The sequence below is a fragment of the Ambystoma mexicanum genome, chromosome 2q (genome assembly GCF_040938575.1).
Source record: "Ambystoma mexicanum isolate Mex_15411 chromosome 2q, UKY_AmexF1_1, whole genome shotgun sequence".
Classification (NCBI taxonomy): domain Eukaryota; kingdom Metazoa; phylum Chordata; class Amphibia; order Caudata; family Ambystomatidae; genus Ambystoma; species Ambystoma mexicanum.
In genome coordinates, this window is record NC_090924.1 from 9,162,647 (window position 1) to 9,179,602 (window position 16,956).

Sequence of the window (16,956 nt, forward strand, 5' to 3'; positions counted from 1 at the left end):
CTTTGCACCAGACCAGAAGATGAACTTAACTGGTCTGCTGTTAAATGTCATTTACCAGTGTAATGGTATCCACTACAGAATAATTGCTCGTTTTACTATAGACGATATGAGAGCTCAGTGGGTTGAGCGCTCTCGGCTGCGATGTGTGTGTGATCTGCAGGTTGCAGGTTTGAATCCCAGCAAGGCCATCTCAGCCTTTCATCCTTCTGAGGTTGATAAATGAGTAGCAACACAGGTTGGGTGATATTGTGTGCATATTTGTTCTATAAAAAAGAAGTTAAGCGTATGTTCTATACAATAACATATTATCATTTGGCCTTGGACGTCTGCTTGCATTCACAGTAATTTGACAATTTGGATCTATACACACAGATATTAATGATGCATATGGTGATCCATTCTTCTATGAAATGTATATTAGTGAAATCCTAACCATATTTTTCGTAGTGTACTTAGGAACAATTCTCTTTGATGCCACTTCCTACTTTGTCAAACGGTAAAATGTTATGTGTCATCGCTTCCTGGGATGTCACTTTGGGGTGCGGTCAAATGACATCACTTCCGGTGATGTCATCAGAGGTCAAGGGTCGTGAGGCAAGGGGTGGGCCACTTTTTTGAGGCGAGGGGTGGGCCACTTTTTCTTGGGTGTCCGGGCCAATTTCTTGTCCCAGTCCGACCTTGGCCACCTGTTCCCAGTGTTTGCATTCAGAATAATATTTATGTCTCGGGTGATCTTCTTTGTCTCCATTGGTGAAACTGATGTGATGTTACAATAACACACAGATGTATCAGTCAGAGGGGGGGTGAAAGGGTAAGAGAGGTTTTGGGAAGGTTTGGGTGTTGTGCCACCTATCACCCAGATGGGCGCTCTCATTCCCAATAGGGGAGTACCACATCATGAGGTTCTCCCCCACTAAACCACGCTTAGAGGGAATATTGGGTAGTGGCCTCACCTCCCTAACCTCATGAGCAAGGTCTCCCCTTTGGGAGAAGTGATGACAGCTAGCGAATTGTAAAAGCAGTAATTTGAACACCAGACACCTTAGTCTTTTCCTCCCATGAGAGGGTCCAAAACATGCTGCATCAGATCCCATGTTATACAGCCAATCGCCAGTTAAGAGTCTGGAAAGTGATGCGCCTTCTTGGTATGAATGGCATCTTTCATCTTCACTGTGCCACATGCAAGGCTTCACATGCCTCCAATACACCAATGGCTAGCGAAACAATGGGCTCAAGCAGAGTGGGACGATCTAGTGGTAGTTTTGCAGAATCTAGTGCCGGCTCTTTAATGATGGACAAACGACAACCTAGAGAAAGGGAACCCTTTTGTAAACCTGCCAACATAAGCCGTGATAATAACAGACACACTGCTCTCACACTGGGGAGTTCATTACCTCCACCAGACAACACACGGCATGTGGACCCGCCCATTAACAAACAAGCACATCAATGTCTTGGAATTGTTAGCAGTGTACAACACACTACAAACTTTCCAACATCACCCAGTAGGGAAAAATGTACTCATCCTCACAGACAGCACAACCACCATGTTTTATATCAACAAACAGGGCAGGACACAATCTCTAAATCTGTCCAGTCTAGCACACAAATTCTGGAGATGGCGCCTCGAGAGAGACCTCTTCCTCATGTCACAACAAGTTCCATGGGAACACAACTGCCTAGCAGACACATTAAGCAGAAATACAGAGCTACCCTTAGAACATGAGTGGGAGCTACATTCAAACATTGTGAACAAAATGTTTTCAAGATGGGGTCTCTAGTCATAGATCTGCTTGCCACACAAGAAAATATAAATGCCGCAATTACGCCTCCAGATTCCACCAAAGGGATCCAGGGGGAACGCACTGTGACTCATTTGGGTTAGGGATATTTTCATACGCTTTTCCTCTGACCTCATTCCTCAACAGAGTAATCCACAAGATGCATCAGGAACACTTAACATGATCCTCATTGCTCCAATGTGGGAATGTCAGACATTGTAATCTGTCATAATGTGGTTTTGAGTTTTTATTCTGTGGTGGGTCCATTTGTGGCGTGCTGGTTCAGTGGTGAGTTTTCCTCTGAGTGTCATGATCTGAGTCTGTGGTCATGATTTGGGTATGTGCTTACCTGGGTTCTGGGCTATGAGGCCATGTAGAACATTTTAGCTCAAGCTCATGGAATGTGGGCAGGGGAAGGTTCTGCAATTCTAGAGATGACAGTTTGCTGTGTTACTGGATGGATGTGGATGTGGTTGTCCCGGTACTTCCTCTAGTACTGTAATACTTCAACAAACCCACATTATGACACATCTCCCTCCTTACATATCTTAAGGATCGACCCAACCAACACACCAAACCGGCCAAAAAACACCGGACCAACAAGTAAAACTGTGACCCACCAAATCCAGATGAAAACTCACCACTGAACCTGCACGCCACAAATGAACCCACCACAGAATAAAAACCCAAAACCAGCTACAACCCGCTGATGCACAAGAACCAGTCAAGACTACAACACATGACCCCGAGCAAAACAACCTTTTGCCCCCCAGCCCCAGAGCCCACCCGGCCACTCTGGACTAGACAGCACCTAAGTACCCAGACCCCAACTAAGAAAATGAGTCAGCACCTCATTAGCCACATCTCATATAGATGAGCGCCTAACTGTCCACACCCCATTTGAAATGGTCAACCCACACTGGCCACAACTGTTTTGAATGAGTCAGCACCCCCCTGCCCATACCGTTTAAAACAATCAGCACCTGACTGCCCAGGGAGCAGGACCCTGGCAGAAACAATGTACCCTACGACAACACACCACTGAAAAGCACAACCAGAACACAGAATTCTAAATAACCAAACTGGACACCAGCAGAATGCAAATAACCAAACTGCACATGTCCTGTTTCACAATACCATGCCCCTCACACGGCCCCCCCTACCAAACCGCAACTGCAACCCACAGTTGAACAATAATCCCCAGAATCCCACTCACCTACCTAATACATGCACAAATCAACACAATCGCGACCACCACTAACCAAACCCCAAAGCTACAACGCACCTCACAGCCCCTAAACTGCTGTAACCAACAGTGTCCCGACCGTAACCCATGGTCAACCGCTACCGTTCACCACACACTGCCCTATACTAGATGGCATGCACTGCGCACGGCCCAAAACCACATCCCCAAATATAACCCACAGTCAACCGGTACCATGAACCTCACACGGCCCTATACCAACCATACTGCCACCACCACGCACACTTATTCGCCTGACTGCAACCAAACAGCCCCCACTGAACCAACGACCCAACACACACAACATACACTCCCCCAAAATCAACACCTCCACACACCTGGCTGAAGCCAACAGTCCCCACCGAACCAACCACACAAAACACGTACACTCACCGGAATCCCGCTCACACACCTGGGGTATACATACTAACAACACAATCGCAACCACCACTGACCAACAATCAACCGGTACCGTGCACCCCACACAGCCCTAAACTCATGCCAAGCACCTAACGCCATGCCGCTCAGACAGCCCTAAACCAGATGCACCAAAAGTCATATCCTGGCTGAACCCAACAACCCCTAAACTACTGTACCCAACACACCCAACAGTAACCGACCAACCATACCAAACCGTCATGCACCTAAACGTGCCCCACTGAATCCAGGCCGCCGTCAGCCCCAACATGCTATAACTAACAGCCACCAAATGACTGTACCCGACAGTCACCTCCCAAACTGCAACCAAACAGCCCCCACTGAACCAACTACACACTGGCTGAACCCAACAGCCCCCAACCTGCTGTGCCCAACAGCAACCGACCCACTGTACCAACCAAGCACGCACTTAAACAGCCGTACACCCCACTTGAATCCAGGTCACCAACAGCCCCTAACTTGCTGTAACCAACAGCAACCAAACGACTGTACCCGACAGTCACCACCCAGGCTGTAACCAACAACCGCACCAAACCAACTACACCCTGGCTGAACTATCAGCCCCTAACCTGCTGCAACTAACAGCAACCGACCGACTGTACTACACAGTCATGCCCCACACGACTGTACTCGACAGTCACCATCCAAACTATAACCAATAGCCCCACCGTACCAACTACACACTGACTGAACCATCAGCCCTGAACCCGCTGCAACTAACAGCAACCGACCGACTGTACTAAACAGTCATGCCACACACTTGAATCCGGCCGCCAACAGCCCCTCACTTGCTGCAACAACAGCAACAACAGTGCCTAAACTGCCTCTACCCCGTTTAGAATTGGTCAGCACCCCACTACCCATACCTAGTTTCACATGGTCAGCACACCACTTGCCATACCCCGTTACACTGGTCAACACCTCACTGCCCAATACCCACCAGAGCCCAGCCGGCCACTCTGGACTAGATAGCACCTAACTGCCCATACCCCAATTGAAGATCAGTCAGCACCTAAGCCCATGCCCGTTTCAAATGATGCACACCACTATGGCCACACCCCATATTGGATGTGTCAGCAGCCCACGCCCATACACTGTATAGATGGTCAGCACCTCACGAGCCATCTCATTCAAATCAGCACCTAACTGCCCATACCCCTATTAAATGGGTAAATACCTCCCTGCTCATACTGGTCAGCACCTCACGGCCCATACCCGTTCAAGAATGAACAGCACCTCACTGCACGTAGCCACTATAACCCCATTAAAAGTGGTGAGGACCTAACTGCCCATACCCCGTTTCAGAATGGTCAGCACCTCACTGCCCATACCCCCCGCAGAGCCCGCTCGGCCCCACTGGAGTAGACAGCACCTTGCTGCCCGTAACAACAATAACCCTGTCACCAAATGGTCAGAACCTAACCGCCCATACCCTGTTAAATAATGGTCAGCATCTCACTGCCCATACACCGCCCCCATCAGAGCCCACCCGGCCACTCTGGAATAGACAGCACCACACTGCCCCTAACAACTATAACCCTGTTACAAATGGTCAGCACCTAACTGCCCGTAACAACATTAGAGACAGCACCCCGCCCCCTATAATCCGCCACCAATTAAGACAGCCCCTCACTGTCCATACCCACCAGAGCCCACCCGGCCACTCTGGAAATTACCAGTGGAAACTCCCCTACAAACAACACAAAACACCACAGCACGAACAAAAACAGATGAGCATTACAACCCAAAAAGGGATGCACATGGGTAAACACCAAGCAAATTTCACTCTGCGAAAGTCCAGCGCTGAACCCCGCACCCTCATGTCCACGATGAGACAAAACAACAACACCCTGCAGAAGAGAGCCCACCCCTCCCCTGCAAAAGAAAACAATGTCTCAAGAAAATACACTACATGACCTTGGACCCCACACCCACGAGTCCTCACCGCAACTCAAAAGTGTCCTAAACAAAATAAAAACAGGCCACAACATGAACACAACAAACCTCTGCATATGATTAACTGGCCATTAACCAGTAACATAAACCCAGGGCCCAACCCCAAAACATGCACTAACCCCCGAGGCCACAACATAAAAACAACAGCATCACTGGCCTCCCCCGACGCCTACATCAATTAGTCTTCAGGACTCATGAGAGCCTTAATCCGGGAGTCCAAACCCCACAAATCCAGATCCAGCTCCCTCAGGTACTCTGCTATGCCTCAACATGTGTTGCAAAAGACCTGTTGCTGCTGCCGCCCCTTGGCACACGCGAAGCATGGAGGTTCCTTCACAGACTCTTCCGAACCTTAGCAGCACCTCACACCTTGCAACAGGCCGTCCTCTCCGCTTTCCTCCTGTCTGTCCTGCCCACTCTCCTCATGTCCAGAACAATATTGCTGCCACTTGCGACCACTCTCCACACAGTTATCCAGGCTCGCAGCTCCTGCCACGGACTCCGCAGCTACAACGGATGCCCCCAGCTCCTCCATAGACACTCCAACAGCTTGGGCAACCGCGCTGTGTTCAAACTGAACGTCACCAATCCACCCGAATGCCACGTTCCAACAGAACAGTCCATGCCGGGCCTTACGCTCCCCGCCCACCGACGTCATCATTCCTTCTGCCGGCTTTGGAGAGCAAACACCAACATCTGCTCCTTGCCCGACTGCGACATACAAGACCCCGATCCCATGTTGCCGCACAGTCCGTCCATTAGCCATACAAATTTCCCTGAAAATATCCATTGGAGAGACCAGCGGTCCACCACACAATGTATCTACCTTGGACCTCCCGACGGCTGCTCCTTTTCCATGGCTGGCCTGTTCCTCGACTAACGTCTGGCCCCAACACCAAGCCAATCTCTAGCCAAAACGCGGGGCAGCTTCCACAGGTGACCCCACTGACAGAGGTCACCTCAGCCTGCTGTCAGCCCACGTGACCACGAACTTCCACAGCACAGCAGCCGTTCCTCCGGGCCACTTCAGCCGCCAGACCGCTCCCCTGGCACACGAGTGGATCACTTGACCTTGCAATCCTACCCCCTTCGCCAGAGCCCCCTTCCTGGTCCTTTACAGCGCACCACTGCTGCTCCTGCAATCGCCCGGCTGCAGGGTCCGTCACTGCTGTGTACTGCTCACTAGTCTATGCAAAGCATGTAGGACGTTATGGTTCAGTTGCGCTACTAAAAACCTGTAAAATTTAGTTAAAAAACTTTGTTAAAGGGACATTATGGTTCCAAGTAAAACCGAAAAACCCCTGAAATTTGCCAGTTATGGTAAGCTAAGCAAACCATAATCATAACTCGCGCCACCACCGTGCACTGCTAAGACTAACACCCAGGACATCAAAGATGGCATCACAAATGTCATTGATGACATCACTGATGACATCACATGTGCATTTACCTTTCATGAAAAGTCTGTACAAGGGATTCTTATTGTAATGTTAATAAAAAAGTGTCAAGGATCATTGGAATAAATATCATGAGGACATGTAGTGCATTAAGGAATGCGTTAATCCAAATAGCATTGTATTATGAAGTTTTTTCCATACATGTACTAACATAGGCATAGTGTGCAGCAGACATGATGGAGATGCAATATTAATAATCTTGCCATGTTAAATACTAAAATTATAAATGCTTTCTTATTAAAGTCTTGCATACTGTGAAACATTTAATAAGTACCTAATCAAACCCACTTACTACATTATTCCACTACTGCACACAAAACACAAACAAACAACAACACATAGAGTATATACAGAAAAAGTGAAGTAAACAAAAAACAGCAGTATTACCCTACAATCTTCATAACCTAACTGATTATCTTCATGCAAAGAAATGATTGCTCTGCTTCAAAGCTACTACTTCCCTATGTATAACTATCACATATTGTGACTGGACCCTAAGGAAAGTAGTGTAAGTGCAATGTGCACACATATGAGCATATCCAGAGAAAGTACAGTAAAAAAACAGAACTATAAGACAATGTTGATAACCTTACTAATCATCATCATACATAGAAAGCATTGCTGTCTTCCAAGTCTGTGTTTTCCCCTTTGTATATTTTTCATATGCTTTGAGTGGACACTAAGTGAATTACTGTAAGAACATATTTAAACTATAAGTCTACAAATATAGTACTTTGTACTATAGTATGGTGATTTTTTTAGTTCCTGACTGTTACTGGCCTAGATATATCATTAAAAGAAAAAAGAGTGAGCGAGACATGTGATGTCATCAATGATAACATCAATGACATTTGTGATGTCATCTTTGATGTCCTGGGTGTTAGTCTTAGCAGTGCACGGTGGTGGCGCGAGTTATAGTTGCTTAGCTTACCATAACTGGCGAATTTCAGGGGTTTTTCGGTTTTACTTGGAACCATAATGTCCCTTTAACAAAGTTTTTTAACTGAATGTTACAGGTTTTTAGTAGCGCAACTGAACCATAACGTCCCTTTAACAAAGTTTTTTTACTGAATTTCACAGGTTTGTAGTAGCGCAACTTAACCATAACATCTCTTTAACAAAGTTTTTTTACTGAATTTCACAGGTTTTTAGTAGCGCAACTTAACCATAACATCCCTTTAACAAAGTTTTTTTACTGAATTTCATAGGTTTTTAGTAGCGCAACTTAACCATAACGTCCCTTTAACAAAGTTTTTTTTTACTGAATATACACTTGCATCGTGTGAATTTGGGAGATGTTTACTAAAATTCACTTACTTTATATACATATAACATAGAACATACTGAACCCCCGCGCTAATGATTTTTGAAGGCCACAGACTGTCCGTATCTCTGCGGACGGGCACTGACGACATCAACACTACCCAAACACTCAAGGGGTATCTGAAATTGTTCTATCATACCATAGAAAAACTGCACAAGTTTAAAAAGCAGCACGTAAACACATTGTAGGTAATAATAAATAAGCAGCGCAACCTAAACGTCTAACACATCAACCATCCATTTAAAAACCATATGTAATGAAATGGATTATACCATAATTAAGAAGATATGCCTCCACTTTAATTTCCTCACAGAAACTGCAGAGCTAGGAGCGACAGTAGACGAACACAACACAACGAATTCAAATTACCAGAAACTAGTAAGTAAACTTCATTTTTCTTATATAGTGGTATACTTTTTGTATGAGGTACAGAACAAATAATGTATTTGTGTTTTTCACACAGAAATGTGCAGTACTTTGGATTGGCTTGAGGAGAATTTTCCGCGTGACGAAATGTCGGAAGATAGCGATAATAATGGTACACTTCTCTGCATAAGCAAATTAATAGTCAATAGTTTATGTGTACTTAACATATATATATTTATTTTTCACAGACCATGCAAAGATTGAAGAAATTCCACCAAAAGACACAATGCAAGACACCTTGCAACGCATAGAACAGAAAGTGGACATGCTGAAAGATAATTTCAATAGTTTAAGGCAATTTGTGGAGGAGCACGTCAAAGGAAAAATTAGATAGCACTGTCCTACCTGTACCTGTCCCGCCTCTCCATGTCCCAGTGAACTATCCCCAAACCCTCACGAACAACATAAACGTTTCGACGAAATTTCCATCCCTTCATCCCCTGACAACCATCCTCTGGAAAACCCTAATTCCCCTATATTTGTTTCAGTTTCTGCTTCCCCCTCTCTTTCTTAAATGCTGTATATGTGTATAATAAAAGAAATGTTATATTACTTGTAATGAAATAGTTAGTGTCTCATTTTCTTTTTAAAACAGTTAAAAAGGCCGCGGACAGCGCGCCTGTCCGTATTTAACAAAGTATGGATGACATAAAGACACTACACCTATCTGTACCATTCGCAACCAAGATGAAACTGTTCTTAGAATACACCAGCTGTCCTGGATGTCCGTAAATCAACAAAATGGTGGTGTCCTAAGGACACTATACCTCTCCGTAGCGTTCGCAACCAAGATGAAACTTTTCTTAGAACACACCAGGTGTCCGGGATATCCGTAAAATAACAAAATGGGGGTGTCCTAAGGACACTATACCTGTCCGTACCGTTCGCAACCAAGATGGAAATGTCCTTAGAACAGGCACGGTGGCCCCGATGTCCGTAGTCAAACAAAATGGAGGTGTCCTAAGGGCACTATACCTATCCGTACAGTCTGCAGAACATCTACGCATATGCGCACCACACCCGTACGTCCTGCGAACATTGCGCCTGTCCGTAACTGTTCGTCTCACTTGTGTCAGACTTTTAATTAGTTTCAGGACCCGAACACTGTCTGTAGAACACCCGTGCGCATGTACAGGGCCGTTCCTGCGCATTTGGCGTCCTGCGGACACCCATTCCCTTCGCAGGCTTGTTCACAACATCATCATCTGACCGCACCCACACTGAGCGTGAGTCCTAATTTCCGCACTTTGTCTGCTTCCCCAACATTTTAAAAGATGCAGACAATCCAAAGTATTTTACAGTAAAAAATCACCCTTTCACATGTCTCAGACAAAGGCCCTAGCTTTCCACATGTTTTTTGTAAATTTTTGATCGCTTTGGACTGATCGATATGGTCACGAGGCGCACCCCTCCACCCTTATAAAAGGCTACACCCCAGAGCTCATCCTCATTATACTTCTGAATATTGGAGATTGACTTCTGCTGGCTTTACTGCCCTAGCAGAGATTACCTCACCAACACGAATGGCATCCATGACAGCTGTTCCTACATTAGCCTCAGCACCACCCCAAACCCTCCACCACCACCACCTCCCCAAGGGCCTGCAGAGGGGAATACGTGAGGATGTAGAATGTAGAAAACGAGGATGAAGAGAATAAGGTTGAGGAACTTCCTACTACCAGCACTCGCCGGGAGTCGTGGGTGTGGTGGTTGTTTAGCGTTCATGGTAACGTACCAAAATCACGTGCGAACCAAGTCACCAGTAACCAGTGCAAGTTGGTGCTGAGTCGTGGGAGACCTGGTTCGTGCAGCTTTGGTACGACATCCATGAAGCAACACCTAACTTCGTTCCACGGTGCGGACATTCGCAAAGTTGTACCATGTACAGAATGTAGTAGGTTGAGTTCCTCCGCATCATCCTCCGTTTCTAATCCTCTCACCACAAGAGACACTCCTGTGGGAGAGCGCATCCCACAAGCAATTCGCGATGCTGTTGACCCTTACCTTTCAACTGTCACAATATTGTGTATGTACAGCGACGCAGTACTCTGCAGGGCGGAGAGTCTTCGAAGTGCTTTCGAAACTACGGTCAAGGAACACCAGAAGAGCTGCTACCTACATAAATAAGGCCCACCCTACATCTTCCTCTCTGCACCTGCCCTTTCTTATCCCCGTGGTTGGTGTCTCTTCCTTACCCTCCTTTCCCTTCCATTCCTAGTCTGTCGGGTGTGGAAAAAGCCACAAAAAATATATAAAACATCAAAAAGTTTTTGAAAAGGCTCTTTTCAGAGCCGCCTTTCTCAGTTTAAAAATAGAACTATCAATTAAATGGTGCAGGCCCCCGCGCATTTTTTTAAAAGTCTGCGGACAGTCCTGGAACAGATAACATTTTGGGGTGCAACCCTAGCAAAACTAATCTAGAATTAAGTGGTGGCTCTGAAAAGAGCCTTTTGGTGGTATTTTGTGTGTTTCAAAAACTTAGATTTGCCAACATGTAATTCAAAATAGATGACTATACTTCCAAAAAAGGTCGCAATGCATTTTGGACATTTCGAATAAAAATCTGATTGCCAGCATATGTAAGATGGACACCATCTCTGCGAAAAATGAATGTGCTGCGAAACATAATATTTTCATTTTCGGAAAGACGACATGCCAACATCTCTGAGAAAGGCACAAACAGCCTTATTCACATTGCGCCTCACTTCGTCCATTTGTGGACCAAATAAAGAAGAACGCAGCCACATTTGTCTTTGCGAAATCCGTGAAAAAATTACTTGGCAATTTGGAAACATGTCCATGACCTTATCAAGTCCTTCCTTCATTGCAAATTGCAAAGGAATTCCGGACACATGTCCTTAACTGTTCCCTCCACAATAATTATAATTATGTCAGGATGACGCTCTGTCTGTAAAGTAGCACAGAGACGTACCAAGTCCAGCCACTTCATTCTATGCACTCCATGCCAGTGCACGTCCACATGAGGGAATCCAAGATCTGCAGATATACCACAACTTTCTGCATGCACCTTCAACCAATGTATCCATGAGTCTCCCAAAATCCAGATAATCTGTTTTCGCGCACACACAGCCATAGCTGTCTGTTCTCCTCTCAGGAAAAAGACATCCTCACTAAATCTCTCTGTACACAACACACCCACTAAACTTTACTGACCAATCCCTAGCTCCGCTCATTCGCATTTGCATGCCTCTCCACCACAGAATCCCTGTATACAATACGCGCTGTCCGCAGACTACCGCCATGCCCGCGGACATGTAGAAGATCTGAGCGTGGCGAATGTACATTTAAATAGTATTCCCCATTTCCCCTTTAAGGTGGGCTCTGAAAAGAGACTTTTTTTTGCAGATGCCTGACAGACACCTGTTATTTTGTATTTTCTTTTCTTAGTTTACTCCTAAAATCTTCACATAACCTGTTCCAAAGCAATCCTTACATTCCAAAAAAGCATGGCATTTCCCAAAAAAGATAAAGCAACACCATCAAAATAATCCGCATTACTCGAAACAATGTTCTGGTGGCTACAAAAAAACATACCAGCTCTTAGCATGGAAGCATGCATGCCTCGATTAATTTCGCACCTAGCAATGCTTTGATCCGGACAGAGCTGTTGTCCTATTTTGCTCTAGGAAGTAATCCAGAAAAAAATACTTTCATAGTTGGAAAGATGTTGATTACTGCTTGAACCAACTGTTCCAAATATCCCAACAAAGTAGGGGAACTCACGTAGCCCAAATGGAAAGCACCATAGTGCAAAACTACCACATGGGGACCGTTCATCCTACGCATATCTCTGCAAACTTGGAGAATTGCCTCTACGTTGCAGTCAGTCATAGCGCTCCACTCCACTCCTCTGACATCGAAATTGTTTGCCACATGCCTGCATTGAGAATAATGCTGTAAACCATGGACAAACATATCTCCGAGCACCAACACCCTGACTGTCTCCACCTCTGCCATCTTCACTAACACCCTCTATTTATATACAAATCAACAACGTCAACATCTGATTGGCTGATCCCTTCAGTCCATTTTTCATGCTGGATTTGCTGTAAAACCCTGTATGTGGCACGCCCTACCTGCGGAGAGGCGTGGTGTCCGCGCGGCACGTAACTCTTAGCCAGCCCTTTTCACATCACTCACGAATCCATTGCCTCATTGGACACAGTTAAGCAGTCACACAACCATCCACCAATTACATCCAAGACCTCTACATCTAACTCCATCATCAGAGTTCCGTACTTCAAATATACTTTTAATCACTCTGAATACAAGTCTCATATCATTGGAAAGCACCTACTACAAAAACTACTGTGCAAGTCTCGAAGATTTCTACTTATAGCTCCACGCATATGCACATGCATGATTACAAAGTACAGGTAGGCATATTTTATTCAGAGTACATGCACAACAGTTATGAATCCATATAAACAAAGTAATGCCACTAAATCTGCATAGCCAATACATACATGCCAACGCTCCCGCTTTAAGCACGAGACTCACGATTTTTCATTAAAAAATCACACTACTTTGTACTATCTCCCCCATAACCTATACATACATGCCAACCCTCCCGAATTTATGCACAAAACTCGATTTTTCATTAAAAAATGTCACCATTTTTTAGTGTCTCCCGCCTAAATTAATACTGATCCCAATGCGATTGTATGATAAAAATAAACATTCCCGATTGCTGTGGTGAAATCTCCCTCTCAGGTGCTCCCGATCATTCGCATGTCTAGTTATAATATGAAATTATTCAAATTTTTCCCATCTACTATATTGAACTATGACTTCCAAACCTCTCTGCTATCTACAACACAGCTGCAAAACAACAAGGGAATTTCATGAACTTAAAACATAGCTCTCAACTCTCACGCTTTTGGCGGGTGTCACTCGCCTTGTAAACAGCGGACTCACCCGCCAAGCCTCCTGCACGCCCATTTGTTTCAATAGGCTCTCACCCGCCAAAAACTAAATCGGGTGTTTTCACCTGCCTTTGCAAAGCAAATGGTTGAGAGCTATGTTTAAAATTGTACTCATTTGCGAAGCTGGTTAAACTAACTTACTGCAAATAACATATAAAGGCTGCACCTAGTCAAATAAAATGTGTGCATACACTATGGTCAGATATCAAACGAGAATACTACCACGAAAACATAAATGTTAACATGTACATTAACATCAGTGCTATAAACACACAAAATTACTAACTTCTTCCTTTACAATTGCAGTGAAGACCACTCTCCTGAAAATCAACAGCATCTTAACTACAAACAACATATCCGAAGAAACCTGCTCATTCCACCCAAAAAAGTAAGTAGAATACTACCTTCATATTCTTACTGTTCTTCAAAGAAACTGTGTGGTTAATTCATGTAATTTGCGCTCCAAAAAAACCCATCGATTTCTGAACCATTCTACCCGCAAATCCCCATTTACTAAACAGAGATTAACAGGCAGAATGGTACACAAATCCCTGTTTTTTTGAAACACAAATAACATACTCAAGCCTTAGAATGTTACTACTACAAAACAAAGAACTATTTTAATTTTATACCATTACGTTTACTATTAATGCTTCTCCTCAGCACTAGCTCACTTTCTACTCTCATCTGAACCAGAGCGTAGTAACATACAAACAGAAAAATAGCCTTCCCAACTCATTGTAACTGCCCAATGCACATTCACACACCACCACAAACAACTTCCCCATCAAACTCTTACACGCATGCACACAGCACACACACATTGTAAAACAGACCAACCCATACCTTCTTTTTTTTAACAGACCCCAAAGAATACCTACCAAAAAGCAGGTCCGTAGAAAGCAATGCAGATATAGAGCAAATGAAAATAAAAGTGTCCAAAATAAGCATCCATCTCTACCAGAGTTTGTACAAAACGTGCAAACAAAACAGCTAATGCAGTCATTTAGCGAAACAAAAGAAGCTTCAACTACAGAAACTTTGACTCCTCTATCAAAATGTGAAACGAAACAGAAAATGCTTAACAAGAATTCGGCTACCACTACTGCTAACACTGCTCCTATAAATCCTCATATAGTATCAAGAAACCATACTAAAAAAAAGTATTTTAGCAAAAATCTTCCGCCACAGAGTCGTTCAGAATCTAATAAGAACAGGAGTGAAATCATCCACAACCCTTAAAACCTTCCCTAGAAAATTAATCCTAGAAGCTTTCGTAGACAGTGCAATCCTTCTCAAAAGGAAGTTATTTATTTTAGTTTTAAACAGGATGCAACCACTAACAAAAGTAAGTACTAGACTATAAAAGAAACCTCTCAATAAACAGAATGTCAACAAAAATAACTTCTTAAATATCTGTGGAGGTGAATGGAGTCATACCACGACCACAGAACCATATTATAATGAAGAAGCATACAAACAAAACCAAACAAACACAATTGCCATCCGTAGCAGTGGACGAGGATATGAAAAAATCAATAATACCATCATGCAACAAGAAACACTGCTTACAAAAGTATCCCCAAAAAACTCAGAATTACCTTGTCAATGTGTAACATTCCCAACAAATCTTTAAAATCTTTACGCCAGTTCCTCATTCAGTATGTGAAAGGTAAAGACAAAATCAAAATGAAACTGCTGCAAAATATGGATACCTGTTCAGTACGCAAATACACAGGACTACAAGGACATTCATTAGCCTGCATTTCAGGACCTATTTGCAAAAGCACCTTCCATGAAATCAAAATGATATCAACACATCATTCAAATGTAAGAAATCTAGTGTATAAACTGTACTATGCTAAAAGTCCTGCTTTGGAACTAGCCAATTTAAATAACGCTCTTCTACATGAGTGTTTGTAATATGGAGGAATTATGTAATTGAATTGTATAAGGTACTTATGATTGTAGTTCAATTGAGGATAGTGATGACAGAATATGTGGTTGATTAAGATTGCTTTGGCTACTTTGTGTTGTAACGCCATGAAGCTGCAATCTCTGGTTTCTTTTCTGTGGAAAATAAACAGTACAATTGGTTAAGGATGATAGTTCAAAAGCTGTCGTGGTATACAGTTTTCAATATACATTTTCTTTTTTAGACCCTCATAAACAGTACATTTTAAGTACTATGTTTGGTAAGACAGTAGTGAATGACACACTGCTGTTGTTTTGAAATGACAAAATCATTGGGAAAAAAATCTGTATTGGATACCAAAAAAAAGACTGATTACAGTTATGTGAGTGTAAGTGTGATAGTATGTTTGTTTGAAGTATGTTGAAATTAACGGAATGCTTGAAAATAGTTGGATACCTGTTGGCGTATTCTAACTAGATTGACTTTCCAAGGTGTTCTTTCAGTATTAAGGATATAGTTAGATACCTGCTGGCATATTGTAACTGTTAATTGTGCTATAGTTTAGTGACTACATTTGGGTTGAAAGAGTATTAAGTAGGCATTTTTTAAATTAGCTGGTAACCTATGTTTTGGGTTAATGGAGGTATCATTACATTCAAACCAACAACTTTTTTTCCCCCTCACTTATACAGTGTAGTGCCCTGAAGTAGTTGCAGCTCCAGCGTGGTATATTATAACTAATGTTGTGAAGGTTTTCTTTCACGCACTTGGTTGTGTGTGAAGCCTGTAAACTTACAGTTATTTTTGGTACCATCTGCATTGTACCTTAGAAGCATTAGTGTGACATAATGGCTATGTGAGTTTATTTGTTGACACATATGAAGTGGCATGCCATGTACTTCTAGTTTGTCTGTGGAACTGATATGCAGTGTAGGTTGCATTTGTTTTTTCAAAATTGTCTTGTTGAATTGACTACAGCTTGCAAGGGTTGGCATCAAGAGAAAACATTTTAGAATTTGTTGAATTAATTGTTCAATGACATCAGGAGCAGATGTATTTCGTCCATATAGCTTCTAATACTGCCATTAATGTTGTCCCAATGTTTTAAAAAGTATAGAAGCACATGCTTTTCCACTACTATTTCCTACTGGCAAAAGAGGAAGATACAATGATAGACCCACTCAGATAACAGCATCAGAATACCGCTCATTATGAATATATTCTGAAGATCCCAGATTTAGACATAATGTGGAAGACATATTCCACCTACTCTTTGAAAGCGAACTAGCAACCCTATGTTACGGAGTTGCACACATATTGAAATCTGGAACCCACTTTCAAAATATGTCAGCTACGCAATTAATACAAAAAGTGCAAGAAAAAGATGGCGTGTTACAATCAAGCTTAGCTAATCTGTTTACAAACATGCGTGGGACGAAAGAATACTGGTTCCGACATCACGGAGATGTA

At 43.4% G+C, this 16,956-nt stretch overlaps 1 protein-coding gene across 1 annotated transcript in view; it reads left to right on the forward strand.

Moving 5' to 3' along the window:
* The window catches only part of PDIA2 (protein disulfide isomerase family A member 2), a 771,139-nt gene that overhangs the window by 658,371 nt on the left and 95,812 nt on the right, over positions 1–16,956 (forward strand). The window lies entirely within an intron of this gene.